General features: G+C 38.8%; 1 long non-coding RNA gene across 1 annotated transcript; it reads left to right on the forward strand.

Moving 5' to 3' along the window:
* Positions 1 to 2784: 2784 nt before the first annotated feature.
* LOC130412941 (uncharacterized) lies at positions 2785 to 6070 on the forward strand. The gene is made up of 3 exons (XR_008905426.1): positions 2785 to 3427; positions 4252 to 4298; positions 5736 to 6070. It is a non-coding gene; the product is annotated as an uncharacterized LOC130412941 (long non-coding RNA).
* Positions 6071 to 15479: the final 9409 nt, after the last annotated feature.

The raw sequence follows: 15479 nt of genomic DNA on the forward strand, positions 1-15479 counted from the left end.
TATAAATACATGAAAATACATTTATAAGCATACTGTAGATTTGTATTTTGGTTGCAATATATTTAAAAGATATAATTATAAACTATTATTTTATGATGTATACCACTGGAGAATATGCCAGTTAAATTGACTTTTGCCACTCTTCCTATAAAATACTCAGAGTATCTAAATTCCACTATAGTAGTGAAGAATCAGGTAATCAAATGGGATCACTTTATGTGGCTTTGGATGAAATTGAGACCTTATTCACCACTCGCACCAGGTACCATGAAATATATATATATAGTTTTTTTTTTGTTGTAACCCTTTATAATCTTCTCCCAATGTTATTAAGGTCATCAGTGTTCAGTTGTTGTATGCTTATGCAGATGCCATTCAGGTGTCTCATACACAATGATGTGTTATTAGTGAGATGAATTCCTTAACCTAGGGAGCTGCGCTGCAAACCATACCTTCTACTTAGATGTTCCTAAGGATAAATGGGTCAGATAAATATCATGGGGAGGATACTACTACACACAGATGTTTCTCTTCGGTGGGAAGACACCTTCTGCAAATAGAGCACATGGGCTCTGACTGAATGGACTTGGTACAACAAATTATATTGCAGACTATCTGACTTAGGTGGAAACCAACCTGGGCAAAAGAACAGCAAAGATCCACCTGCTCTGCACAGTACCAGCTCTACAGAGACTTCTAAGGTAATAATTGATATACAAAGACCAAAAAATGCCTAACTGTGTCCCCTTAGGGACTGCTCTGAGATTGCCCCAAGGGGTCAGGGGAGGAACTGTAAGGCAGCTGGAAAAGTGCAAAGAATTAAGGTTGTTTGTAAAGCTGGGACTAAACAATCAAACACCATTTTGTTGCTAGATTCTGAGGAATGATATCCTGCCCTCCCCTAAGGTTTTGTTGATTCCCAAGAATTGAACCCCATCTTCTTATCACACCTCTCCCCTTCATCTCTTCAGGCCCTGATCACTAGAAAAAAAAATGCTTACGCTTTATTCTGTGTATATCATTTATTGTCATAGTATGAAGTTTGATGATTAATGTTTGGTATTGTTTTAAAGGTCATGGTGCGATGGGTGAAAGGGTCTAGTTCTTTCAAATCTAACATGGAGTATATTAAAACTGTTTAAACTTTAATCCATAACCTGCACTCCTCTAAAGAGGATTGGCTTTATCTGGGAATCCTGTTCACAGATAAATTGGCATCCCATTTGATGATCTCGTCAGCCACGAGTTAAACTAAATTTCACAGTGACCATTGTATTCACAATGAACATTGAGTACAGTATATCATTCTTGGGTATAAAAGGTGCATTGGCAAAAGACTCACGGAAGCTTCTTTAACCAGAACTTCCCACACTGCAACTGTGAGTCTTGATTTTACCAGGTATGATAAACTTTGAATTATTATTTCATTTTAACCATATAATTGTGTCTATGGCTGTGTTTGTGGGCATACTGGTAACTTGTGGATGCTGTTGTGTGCCGTGTATTAGATCATTATGTAACCGCCTAATTGTTACTGCAATTGAAAAACGAGAGCCCCCACCATATGTTATGCCATTGTTGACCACAGACCACTATCATGATGACAGTGAGGAAGAGGACAGCCATGTGTATAAATGTGACATTTAATACGTCTTGTATAATCTTACTTCATTATTTTCATAGGTGTGACTTTTACTGTGTTTCATACATTTCACTTCATTTATTTGATAGACGTGTACTGCTATATGCTTATCCGTTGAAACTATGACACTATAATTATTGTGATGTACCCCGTATAATATAGAGGGTAACCATGTGGGATATGTGTGTGTGACCTCTTTCAGAGGTCAAGAGAGGGATTGAAGGGTTTTATATATTTTATCTGGGTTCTATATGTTTTATATCAATTACATTTTCTGTGTGTGTTTTTATATGATTATTACTGCTTACCTTATATAACATTACATTATTTTACTGTGTTGAGGAGGGCCTCAGAGTTAAGAGAGAATATTAGAGGGCAAAGAGGTATTTTCAACAGGATGTGGGGGTTGAGTATGTGTGGGCAGCATTCCATGCAGGGGAGAAGATAAGAGATGTGTGCTGCACATCCAAACACACATACCCTAATAGTGCGGGGTCCTACGTTTATGTGGAGGCAGGTGGGGGAAGTATTTTGTGTTGCAGATAGTAAAAGAAGAAGGACGTAGTCTATGAAAATATGAGATGAAGCATCACTCCATTGGACACAAAGAAAGTAGCAGAGGTCAAGGCGCTCAGGGGTTGGCCACTGTCCGAAGCAAGCTTGAAGACACACCCACACATACACATATAAAATTGTTGTAAACCACTGAGGCGGGGCTGACTCTCTGTGTAGACTCTGAGGAGGCCCAGCGCGCTGTATTTCAGATTAATAAACTTCAACTTTTGTTCAACCGAAGTCCTTGAGTCCAATTTTTGGACACGCAGGACAGCTTATGTCCTTCACAGATGACCTTGTAACAATGCGCAACACACCCAGGTCTGATTAATCTGCGGTGGGCCTACCTTGGCTGAGGGTGTCTTGTGATAAAGGGCTGAAACACCCAATGAGGCTGAGGTGCACAACTGACGATGTGTCGCATTGATGGGAACCATACAAAGGGCACTATCAGCAACAACTCACCAAAAGGCATGGTATTGTGATGAAATTGGGACACACAACTCATGAGATGTCTCTCTGATAATGACAAGGAAAGGTAAGTATGCTATGTATTATAATCATTTATGACCAGACACAGAGGATGGCTACCTGACGAACCAGTGCAATCTCAGACATCCTTTCCTCTATTCATATTCTTGACTGCTTCCCTCTGTATAAGGCATGGGAAATGTCTTATTGGGCAATTCAACTGTGCTGTAATGCGATTATAACAACTAGTCCTATTAAGCGAATCTGTCAGGAGATTTTTTTCGCTCATTTTTGCTCATATTTCTGATCCGAAATCCAATTCTCAAAACTACTTATTCAAACTCCACAACATTTCTCAGCAGCGGAAGTTGTAGTGAATGGGAGAGTACCACAAATATTTTTTTCCATTCCCATTTGCTCAAATAGCCAAAAATAGCCACAAAATAGGAAAAAATATAGAACTGAATGCAGTCAGCAGAGAGAATGAAATCAAGTTTACAGAAGCTGCATAAGAAACACCCCCACATTAGCATTAACTAGTTTTTTTTCTTGTAATTTGATACAAAGGCAGTATAATACCAAATATAATCTTATAAATGTACATTAGTTTAAAAAATATAAATACATATGAAAAACTTTCAAGGATTAACGATGCTGAAGACCGTGATAGTATGGGCGTGGTTTAAGAGAGCACACCACGTGCGTTTTCAAACAGCGTGACTAACGGACGGACGACTTCAGAGCTACTTCGAATTTCAGGTAAGAATAGAGACATTTGCTGATTCTATGAAAAATACATTAATAACAATGTTTATAATCTTAGTTTTGCAGCAGTTACTATTGTTTTAATGAGGTTATGATTGGGTTAACCGTAGGATTGAATTATCTCGAAAACTGCGGCCGTTATTCACAGAGCTGTTAGCTATAGCTATAGGCTAACGTTATTTACAACTAAGGAATACAGTCGAATGTCGTTGATAAATGTTTTTGCTAAGGCGATGTTTTTCCCGAACATTTAGTTCACTCTTTTGATTTATCGAAATGTTTTTCGTTGGAACACTTTCTTGATATTCAAACCAAATCGGCTAAGAGCGTCGTCGGTCCTGGAGGGCCGCGTTAGAGTTTATAGCTCCAACCTTAATAAAACACACCCTAAAAAGCTCATCTGTGTATTCGGGATTAACGTTATTAACCCAGATAGCAAGACTTGTGTTTGATAAGGGTCGGATCCAGTTTAACTCTGCTAGCGCGGATCTCCAGTAGCGACGTTGCCTTCAGTGGGCTAAGATTAGATGACCGGATGAACAAGCCGCGCAATTTTACCCAAAGCGTTAAAGTTAGTTTGACGTTTGATATTCATTAGACATTTAGGCATTTGCGCGTATGATGTTTTCATATACGGTACTGAATCCATGTTTTTATGTTTAATATGATGTACTTCAATTAATTTAACTCTGCCACCGTTTCAGATAAAGTTATCAAACCAACTGTCAAATTATCTGAATATTATTCACCATAACGCAACAGGCTTGTTTTATTTTCAGATTAATTAATTTGTCTGTTTTTTCTCATTTCTTTAACAGTGGCAATTTTACAAAATATATCCCTCATGGAGTCTGACCGGGACTGGGTATGACCATTTTGTTCCCCCCTTTTAGTTTTTTTATATTTAAATTCAATTATTTTCAATATTTGCCATGTTAAAAACGTCTTTAAAATATTATTTTGCGCAAGGTAGAAAATTGAAACTCTTGTCAATAAATAATATTTTTAACGATACAATAGCAAGACTATTTTGATGCAGTAATGCTCAGTGTTTGAATATTAGTTGTAAATACAAATGAAGAGTTTGGTTTTCAATTTTCAAAAATCATGTTTTTTTATTATGTTTCATTGTGTTAGTTAGCTGTATTTTTTGAGTTAGTATGTCTTAAATCAAAACAAAGAAACTGCAGTTTGATTGATATCACTCAATTGGAATGAACAATATTTTTTTTTAAACATAACTTTATTTTGGAATTATTGTTATCTCATTTTGGAGCATACTCTTCAAATACTAACTTAAAGGAACACCTGTCCATAACTCTGACTAATCATTAGTTCATAATACTTAAACAATAAAAAAAATATTCGCTCCTTTTTTTATAAGATCTTCTGCATGAGCAACTACAGTGTTCCAGTTATTTTATACTAAATCTCACCTCACTTAAAGGAGAAGTTCATCCAAAATTATATTTTGTGTGATTTTTTTTTTTTTACTCACCCACATGACGTTAAACATGTTTATACAACTTCCGGCATCTTTGGACTACAAATAAAGATATTTAGGTGACATCCGAGAAATTTCCAGGCCTCCTCATAGACATCATGGTGTCAGTTTTGCTAAGGTCCAGAAAAGTACTACAGACATCGTCAAATTGGTCCACCCGTGCATTGTGGCTCAGTTGAAATTTTTTGAAGCGACTAGAATGCTTTATGTGCGAACAACACACCAAAATACAGATTTAATCAATATATTCTCCTCTGTCTTTTCAGTGTATTCACAAGAGCACTTCTTCATCTTCTTCTTCTTGGATGAGAGCACATTGACGCATGCGTATTAGGTTTGTGTGCCGAACAACGCATGGGGATTGCCCCTATTGGGCATTCTTACTCATAACACGGAAGCGCAACTCTGTGTTTCTTCATGCAGAAGAAGTGCTCTTGTTAACGCGTGGCATACACTGACATTCGTCAGACACTGACACAAAACGGTAGTTTGGTTTGTTTTTCAAACATAAAGCATTCTTGTCGCTTCAAAAAAATTCAACTGAGCCACTATGCACGGGTGGACCAATTTAACAATGTATTTAGTACTTTGCTGGACTTTGGCCAAAACTGACACCATGATGTCTATGAGGAGGCCTGGAAGTCTCTCTGATGTCACCTAAATATCTTCATTTGTGCTCCAAAGAAGCCGGAAGTTCTCTAAACCTGTTTAACGTCATCTGGGTGAGTAAAAAATCACACAAAATTGATTTGTGGGTGAACTTCCACTTACAATACTGTTGTCTTTTTGTCGTTCCAGTATCTCCCGACATTCTCTGAAGCTTAGGTCCACTAAGATGTCCCGTTGATTGAAGCTGACATGGAGTCACAGTGACATCCTTAAAAACTGTTGTCATGTATAATACATCTCTGCATCTTAAAATATTTCTCTGCATCTTTAAATATTTGTTTTTTTGATTTTTTGTCTATGTTTTAGATTTAAGTGTTTAAGCTGTTTTCATGAAAAAATATTGCCATGTCTACCTTTTTTTTATGAATGTTCTAAATATTTTGAATAATTTCAATCCATTTAAAAATCTTAAAGTTCTTAATTTTGTTTTGTTTTGATTGTTTTTCATGTTTTATATTGATGTGAACTGGAAATACTGTTTGATCTGCAAGTTAATTATATTATAAACTGAATATAACTAAAATATAAAGTATACATTTAATTGATTCTTTGTACATGTCATTGATTTTGTATCCATAGTATCTACATTTGACCCATACAATGTATTGTTTGCTGTTGCTACAAAGAACCGGAATAGTATTTTTAGTTTCCTAATGTCTTATATAACGTTCTTAGAACATTTTTATAACAAGAGACTGGAAGGTTCTTAAAAGATTTTAATAACTTTCTTATAACCAAACAATAACGTACAACTGGTACTCAACTTTATATTTCCTCGATGCCTCATGAAACCCAGCAGTTTCATCGAATAAAGGATTGCATAGTTGACTTAAAAATGTGGATGAGTAACAATTTTTTACTACTAAACTCGGACAAAACAGAAGTGTTACTTACTGGACCGAAAACTGCTATGCGTAACAACCAAGAATACTGCTTAACGATTGACGGTTGCTCCATAAAATCCTCGTCATCAGCTAAGAATCTTGGCGTTGTATTTGACAGTACTCTCTCATTTGAAAGCCATGTCGCCAACACCTGTAAAATTGCATTTTTCCATCTTAAGAATATATCTAAATTACGTCATATGCTGTCACTGTCAGATGCAGAGAAATTAATTCATGCATTCATGACATCAAGACTAGATTACTGTAATGCACTTCTAGGTGGTTGCCCTGCGGGCCTATTACAAAAACTGCAACTGGTTCAAAACGCGGCAGCTCGAGTTCTTACACGTACAAAAAAGTATGAGCATATAACCCCGGTTCTGTCAACCTTGCACTGGTTACCTATAAAGCATCGCATTAACTTTAAGATCTTGCTTATTACCTATAAAGCCCTACATGGTCTAGCGCCGCAGTATTTGAATGAACTTCTATTGTATTACAGACCACCACGTACATTACGCTCTAAGGGGTCCTGTCAGTTGGTAATACCTAGAATTTCAAAATCAAGTGCAGGTGGTAGATCCTTTTCTTATCTAGCGCCTAAACTTTGGAATATTCTTCCCTGCACGGTCCGGGAGGCAGACACACTCTGTCAGTTTAAATCTAGACTAAAGACTCATCTTTTTAATCTTGCATACACTACACCTCCATAATATTAATCCTCAGAGGATTTAGGCTGCATTATTTAGATCAACCGGAACCAGGAACACATCCAACAACAAATGATGTACTTGTTGCATCAAAGAGTGCAGAACAGTACTCTACTCTCAGCCAGTCTTGTCTCTTTGTTCCAAGGTTACCGCAGGATGCAGTTCATGCCCAGACCTGATGGCAGAGCTGAGAATGGGAAGCGGTGACCTGACAAGTGCTAAGAGGATAGAGCTGGATAAAGGACGCGACAACTTTGTTTTTTTTCTACAACATTTCAAATGCTATTAGATTGTTAATGATAATCTTTAATTTTTATATTTTTATTAAGCCTTGTTGTGCAAGCACTGATGAGCTTGTGCAGAGGCAGCAGCTTTTGCCAGAGGGGAACTGGAATCCCCTGGTTGGGCCTGGGTTCCCCTTAGGTTTTTTTTCTTGATGGGAGTTTTGGGTTCCTCACCACCGTTTGCATATTGTTTTGCACTATCTGCCTGGCCGGGGGGGCTGCTTTAGAATTCATACTTGTATTAAATGTGTCTCATGTACAGCTGCTTTGTAACAATGAAAATTGTAAAAAGCGCTATATAAATAAAGTTGAGTTGAGTTGAGTTGAGTAGTTTTGAACGTTCCAAGAATGTTTAAACATTGTTTTTATAAATAACTGTGAACTGTAGGAAAACGTTCTTAGAACATTAATATGATTGCAAATGGAACGTTTGAATAACGTTCTTACAACCAAACAATAACGTTAATACAATGTTTATAAAACTGGACGTTTTGAATGTTCAAACATAAACGTTTTTAAAACTTTATGTGAACGTTAGGAAAACGTTCTTAAAATATTAATATAATGGCAAATGGAACGTTTTAATAACATTTTAAAAAACGTTCTGGGAACATTACTATAATGGAAAATGGAACGTTCTTAGAACGTTTTTATAATGGCAAATGGAATGTTTTTATAACGTGTTTAAAAACGTTCTTAGAACATTAATATAACAACAAATGGAACCGTTTTAAAAACGTTTAGAATAACGTTCTTATAACCAAACAATAACGTTAATACAACGTCTAAAAAACTGGACGTTTTGAACGTTCTTAGAACGTTAAAACATAAACGTTTTTAAAACTTAATGTGAACGTTAGGAAAGCGTTCTTAGAACATTGTTATAATGGCAAATGGAATGTTTTTATAACGTTTTTAAAAACGTTTTTAGAACATTAACATAACAACAAGTGGAACCGTTCTAAAAACGTTTTGAATAACGTTCTTATAACCAAACAATAACGTTAAAACAACGTCTAAAAAACTGGACGTTTTGAACGTTCTTAGAACGTTAAAACATAAACGTTTTTAAAACTTAATGTGAACGTTAGGAAAACGTTCTTAGAACATTCATATAATGGCAAATGGAACGTTTTAAAAACGTTCTTAGAACATTGTTATAATGGCAAATGGAATGTTTTTATAACGTTTTTAAAAACGTTCTTAGAACATTAATATAACAACAAATGGAACCGTTCTTAAAACGTTTTGAATAACGTTCTTATAACCAAACAATAACGTTAATACAACGTCTAAAAAACTGGACGTTTTGAACGTTCTAAGAACGTTAGAACATAAACGTTTTTAAAACTTAATTGAAACGTTACAGGAACGTTTTTATAACGTAAAATTGTTAGCTGGGTGGGCACTCCCAGGACCTGAAGTAGGACAATCACATTGGCTCCATTGCTAAAAAAGCGCAGCAGGGGATATACTTCTTACATCAGCTGAAGAATTTCAAACTACCACAAACTCTGTTAAAAAAGTTTTACTCAGCAGTCATAGAGTCTGTCCTCTGCACATCCATCACTGTATTTGGCTCAGCCACAAAGAAAGACATCAGAAGACAACAGAGGACGCTCAGAACTCAGAACTTCTACGTTTGCTTACGAACATGCCAACGTACAATTACGATCTCATACGCGAACAAATGTTACGTGTGACGTTTGTATAGGTATTTGATTACCTAACAGCGCATCATCTCTCACGCAAAAAATTGTCGTCTGATGTTTATATACGTATATAGCAACGTGCCATCGCATCACAAATGCAAATTTAATCTTAAACAGAGCAACGCTATTGGCTGGTGTACGGTCTGACGCAGACACACAAACTCAACATTCGTATTTACGCGTACAAATTGATCATGTTGACGTGTCCAAATTTCACGCGTTTCATGTTAAGAGTATTGTCCCCGTTCGCGTTCCATACAAACGATCGTGTCTTCAAATAACACGCCCAAAAACTTCGTGTAAAGACGAAAGAAACGTTCGCGTTTACACGGAACAAAAAGTCGTGTACAAATTGATCGTGTTGACGCGTCCAAATTTCACGCGTTTCATGTTAAGAGCATTGTCCCCGTTCGCGTTCCATACCATAGAGCGCGAGCTCATTTCGCGTGGCGGCGTGCACAACATTTTTTGTGACTCGTACGAACAGTTGATCTGTTGACATGATCTGACGTAATTCCGGTAAAATTCCTCCTTTTCTTCTACTTCCTGCGGATTTACAGAACGACTTCGTAAGTGCGCCCCCTGTCGTTTCAAAGAATATCTCAACGGCGAACGCGTCAAGTATAAACGTCTCGTCCGTTTGGGGAGTTGCGCGCGCGGTCAGCGGAGGCTCGCGACACGGAGCCCGGCTCGTGTATAAACAGTTTGCACTTACCCTGCTTTCTGAAACGGGCCTGATCCTCGCGACCCCCCGCTCTGCATATTTTGTATGCTTCTCGTACCGCTTCGGAGCTTTGTTCAATAAGCCCAGAAGAGTGAACATCTAAGTGAACAGTTCACTGCTAAGTGAACATCACTAGATAGTCTGCCATAATTCCAGTTCGAAATGGGCGTATAATGTTGCGCAAATCTCAAGATTTACGGTTAAATAACCCTTCAAACTTCCGTATTAGGTTTTGTCTGTGTGGTGACGCTGCAGGCAGTCGTGTTGTGCAAATTCTTCAGCCGATTCCCTGTGTGCAGTGAGTAGAGAGCAATGAACACTGTTCAGGGAGCACATCAATCGGACCGCAGTTCATTCATTGAGCTCTCTTCTAACGAGCTGGCGATTTAAATCAGATGTTATAAACAAGGGAGAGACACAAAATATGCAGAGCGGGGGTTGCGAGAAACAGAATTGAGAACCTCTGCACTAAGTGCTGCGTGCAAAGGCTAGAAACTATTTTAAAATGTGAGATCATTTGACATTTAAGGGTATTGTCAGGTATTTTAAGGTATGCATGCCAAATGGTATGACCCCAGGAATACATTGATAATTCATAATTATTATAAAAATGTGTATTAACTTTAAACATTTCATTTGAACTATTGCCATCAAGGCCATATGTTACCCTGGACAACAAAACCAGTGTTATGGGTCAATTTTTACAAAAAGCTGAATAAATAAGCTTTCTATTGATGCATGAGTTGTAAGAATAGGACAATATCTGGCTGAGATACAACCATTTAAAACTCAGGAATCTGAGAGTGCAAAAAAATCTATTGAGAAAATTGCATTTGAAGTTGTTAACCAGGGGCACTGTAGCAGGCCATCCACTCACACAACTGAAGTTTTTATATATTTAAGGTAGGACATTTACAAAATATCTTCTTGGAAGATGATCTTTATATAATATCCTAATGATTTTGGACATAAAAGAAAAATCGATCATTTTGACCCATGTATTTTGGTCTTTTACTAAAAATGTTCCCGTGCTACTTACGACTGGTTTTGTGATCCAGGGTCACATATGCGTTTACGTAAATGTCCATTTATGCCTTTCAAATAGTGTAACATGTTACAGTATTGGACTTCTATAACAAACCTTTTTGTTAATGGCCAGTTTAGTCAAACATCACTAGTTTATGATGCTAATTAAAGAGTTTAGTGGAGTAGGCAGGGCGAGACCGTGGTTCGAGACCGGTGAGTAATTGTGAATGAGCGCCAGCTGTGCGCACACCGGGCTCGAATCACGTAGGAGATTGGGAGCATATAAGAGAACGAGCGACCGGACCGTCGGAGAGAGAGGACCGGGCCCGCACGTGTTTTACGTTTGTAGTTATGTTCTTGTGTTTTGTATTGTCGTCTGTGAGGTGCCGCCGGCTGTTATTATTTATATTAAAGCTTTGTTAAATGTTTGCCGGTTCCCGCCTCCTTCCTTCCATGTCTGAAATGTGTTACAAAGAGTAAACTAATAAAACTACTATTTGGAACTATTTTACGTTTTCAATGTTATATTTTTGAGAAAGTGGTGCCTTATCCACAACTTTAGAATTAAAGATAAATTATGAAAAGATAATTATGCTGCTCCTCATGAGTTGAAATATTTACCTGTAATGCATTTTTCTGTTCCAATTATTTAAAATGATAAGCAATATATTATATAATGTAATATACAGTACATACATGATTTGATAATGTACCAATATGAAGTCAGTGTCTTCATTTGAACACAAATTCAGTGCTAATTGAAACTATTAAAAATTTCAGATTTTTGATAATTAATGCCATATAAGACTATGTGTATCCACCGGGTCCTCTCGTGGACAGGTGTTGGAGACTGGTGCAGAAGTCAGGAAATTGTTGACTAAAGTTGTTGTTTTTGTTTTATTGCTCAAAAACAACATTCTTGCTATTTTAAATTAAATTTGAAGCCATGGACATGGACTATGAGTATTTTAATGATGTCTTTGTATAGGAGTGGACTAGCTGCTGGCCGGGCAACCACGGTTTTCTATCCCCCCTTTTTTTAAAGTTTTTTCTTTAAATTTATTGGGTTTTGTTTGTATTTCTCTTTTTTCGAAAAATACCCTGAAAATTGTAATTGTCTGGCCGGTAGGATCTATAAGCTAATTTTTTTAAGATTTGCCCTTCATTTGTTGGGGCTGTAGCCGTTCCCATTTGATGTTCACATTAATTTGCATTGGGAATGGAGAGCTTCAAGGATTTGGCCGATTTAATTTCTCACTTTAAATTTGATTGATGTCTAAGTGTGATTTGAATGTATTTTTCAGATGGGTTTATTTGATGTGATTCTCAGTTTTGTTTGACTTAATATAGTTTATTTTCTTTCTTTTTTTTTTGTTTTTTAAAAAACCCATCCCTCTATGAATACTTGAAAATAATAAATTCAAAAAATAAACCTCTCTCTTTCTCTATCAATCAAAATTCGATTATTAAAATTGTAACAAAATTGTAATAAAAATTTCGGCCTTGATCAGAATTAATGCGTATCGGTACGCCATAGACATAAAACCATCTCTCAGTCAAGATGTTGGTAAAAGTACTAGCTCTCTGATCTTTAGTTTGGTAAGCCTGTGTAAACTTCTCACACATCTGTGACCACAAGTACATTTTCTCGTCCAGCCCAAGCACGTTCCAAAACTAATAAAAAATAAATTGCAAGGATTTCTAATGTCTTTGGGGCCATCAAATGACCCATCGTTGTCCGGACTTTGGGGCGAACAGCTTAAGCGACCACACAACGTTCACACTCAGCACACCACCGCTCAACATCATAATGCAAATTTGGCCAAAACATCTTTCTCTGACCAATTTCATGGTCCTCTTTGCCCCCTTGTGCCCGTGTTGGTCATTGAGACTCTCTAAAACTTCCTGTCTCATGATCAAGGGAAGCAGCACCTGAAGTGTTCTTGTCATTCCTGGTGGTAAAAATACTTCTAATATAAAACCCGATCTCTTTCTCTAATCTGCTTCCACTGGTGGACAAGTTCCACGACCTCCTTTGGGTTTTCCTGCTCTCTCAGTCATTTTGGGGGGTTGCCCCCTTCTCCAATAATGTAGGAAAGCAGAATGATGAGATTCCACAGCCTAAAGGACTTGAATTTCATTTTCCCCCCGAGTTGATACTGTGGAAAAGTAACCGGTGTCTTACAAAGTCTGAAGGGTATTCCGTGGTATTCAAAAAGCCCAAAGGGTGTACAGAATGCAATCTTCTCCTTATCCCTTTCTGAAATGGGAACTTGGTTAAAACCACTCGCTAAATCAAGAGTAGTGAACCACTGAGCACCATTTAGAGCATCCAGTGATTCCTCAATCCGTGGAAGTGGATACGCTATTTTCATGGCTTGCTGTTAAACTGTCTGTAATCTACACAAAGTCATATATCACCATCCCTTTTCTGCACATCAACAAGGGGTGAATAATTGTAGATATCATCAAGAAGATTCCCTGACACAGTTGTGGCCAGGTTACAAACTGCAGACATGAATTGGTCAATGTTTTCTGGGTCCTCAACATCACAAATATGTAGTGCCTAAGACCGATCAGACACGCAATAATTATTAATATTTCTTAAATCAAACAACAACACCCCCTCACCCAAGCAGCAAGATAGTCCGGAGGGTCTACTCACAATCTACAACTAACACCTAGGTGCAGAACCAGATCTCTGGTGACCATAGCAACCCACACCAAACCATCACAACATAACAGTATTTTACGACCGAATGGAATGTAGGGAGATGAACAATCATTACTCACTTTGGGGACAGACATACAATCCTACATACATCTATATAGAAATGTACATACACTGTAAAAAATGTCAGTGGATTAAACGGTGAAAAACTGTAAAATTTCGAAGGTAAAAAACTGTAAATTATAATACATGAAATTACCCTTTAATTAACAGTTAAATGCTGTTTACGTAAATACAAGAACACCTGATAGGTTTTACATGATTGCTTTGTAAAAAACACATTATTTTACAGTAAAAAAAAATTAAAACAACAGTGAAGAACACAAACGGACTAAACAGAAAATCACTGTGTTTTCTACAGATGTCTGCTGTTAGAAGTATATTATTGTACAATCAACACAAACTTAATTTTTATTTATTTTAATTACTCCTTTAGATTATCATTAAAATACCCTTGTTAATTTTTATTGTACTTAAAATGGGCAATTCTAGTGAAACAACCAAGCAGTTCCCTTTCTGTCGGTCTCTCGACGTTGTGTCGAGAACGACAGATGGGGGTTCGCCCTTGAGAACCAATCAACTCTGACTACTATAGAAAAGGCCAATGAAATTTGGCGAATGCAATTTGCATGCCGGGCTCCGCCCCCGGAAATCCGGTATAAAAGGAGGCCGGCGTGCAGCATTCACTTACCTTTTGTTCTTCAGAGCCATCGCTCATGAGTACAACTCAGGATTTAATCCTCTACAACTACACGCTGGTGCTACGACGTGTTACAGCAGATCGTCCCTTCCTGCAGCGACCTTCCCCTGGGCGTCTCGGCGGTTCCGGAGGTGTTAGAGATTTTTTCTAAAAGTCCTTTTCAGGACTGACTGAGCATTCTCCAGCGCGGCATGTCCCGCTGTTCTCTTGGGTGCGGCACCCTCATCGAGGAGGGGGATGGACACGATCGCTGCATTAGGTGTCTGGGCGTCCAGCACACTGAAGCAGCGTTCGTTGACACATCTGCCTGCACTGCGGGCAGATTGTCATTCAGAAGTTGCGGTCACGGGTGGCTGTCTTCCTACGGGAACCAGCCACCATTTCGTCTGCTATCCGGGCTGTGACATCTGTGGCTACGGCCCCGATGACCACCCACGTAGCAGCGTTAGTGATATGGGGAACTCTGCGAACGTAAACCCGCCAGCCAAGTGCTCACGGGCCGATCGCACCCCGATTCGCTCTTCTGAACGTTCCCCAACCGGCGGTGGCATACCGTCCGGATCCTCACGCACACACTCGGAAACGATGTGTGACGTAGATGAGATGTCGCTCGCAGCATCGGAGGGAGACTGGCATCTGACTCTGCCGAAACCAAACTCCACCCCCAGAGGTCGAGTTCAGGAGGAAGCAGAAGTGATGTCATCTGTGCTAACCCGGGGATACGTGGTTCCTGAGGTCGGTGCGCGGTGCAAACCGCGCCCACCCCGGGCGCCATGTTTTTCCCGGAGGTGCATGAGGAGCTGTGTAAAACTTGGAACTCTCCACTCACGGACCGTTCCAGTGAAACCAGCTCTGGCTCCCTTACTTCCCTCGATGGTGAGGCAGCCAAGGACTGCGTCGAGATCCCCCGGGTGGAACGTCCGCCTGCGGTGCACCTGTGCCGCGGACGGCTACCACCTGGGGGGGATCGGCCACTCCTACCGTCCAAAGCACGTAAGACTTCGGCATCACTGGTGTCAAAAGCTTGCGATGTTGCGAGCCAGGCTGCCTCCTCTCTCTATGCCATGGCCATCCTGCAGGTCCGCCAGGCCAGGGCGTTGAG

This window comes from Triplophysa dalaica, chromosome 23 (assembly GCF_015846415.1).
Source record: "Triplophysa dalaica isolate WHDGS20190420 chromosome 23, ASM1584641v1, whole genome shotgun sequence".
In the NCBI taxonomy this organism is placed as follows: domain Eukaryota; kingdom Metazoa; phylum Chordata; class Actinopteri; order Cypriniformes; family Nemacheilidae; genus Triplophysa; species Triplophysa dalaica.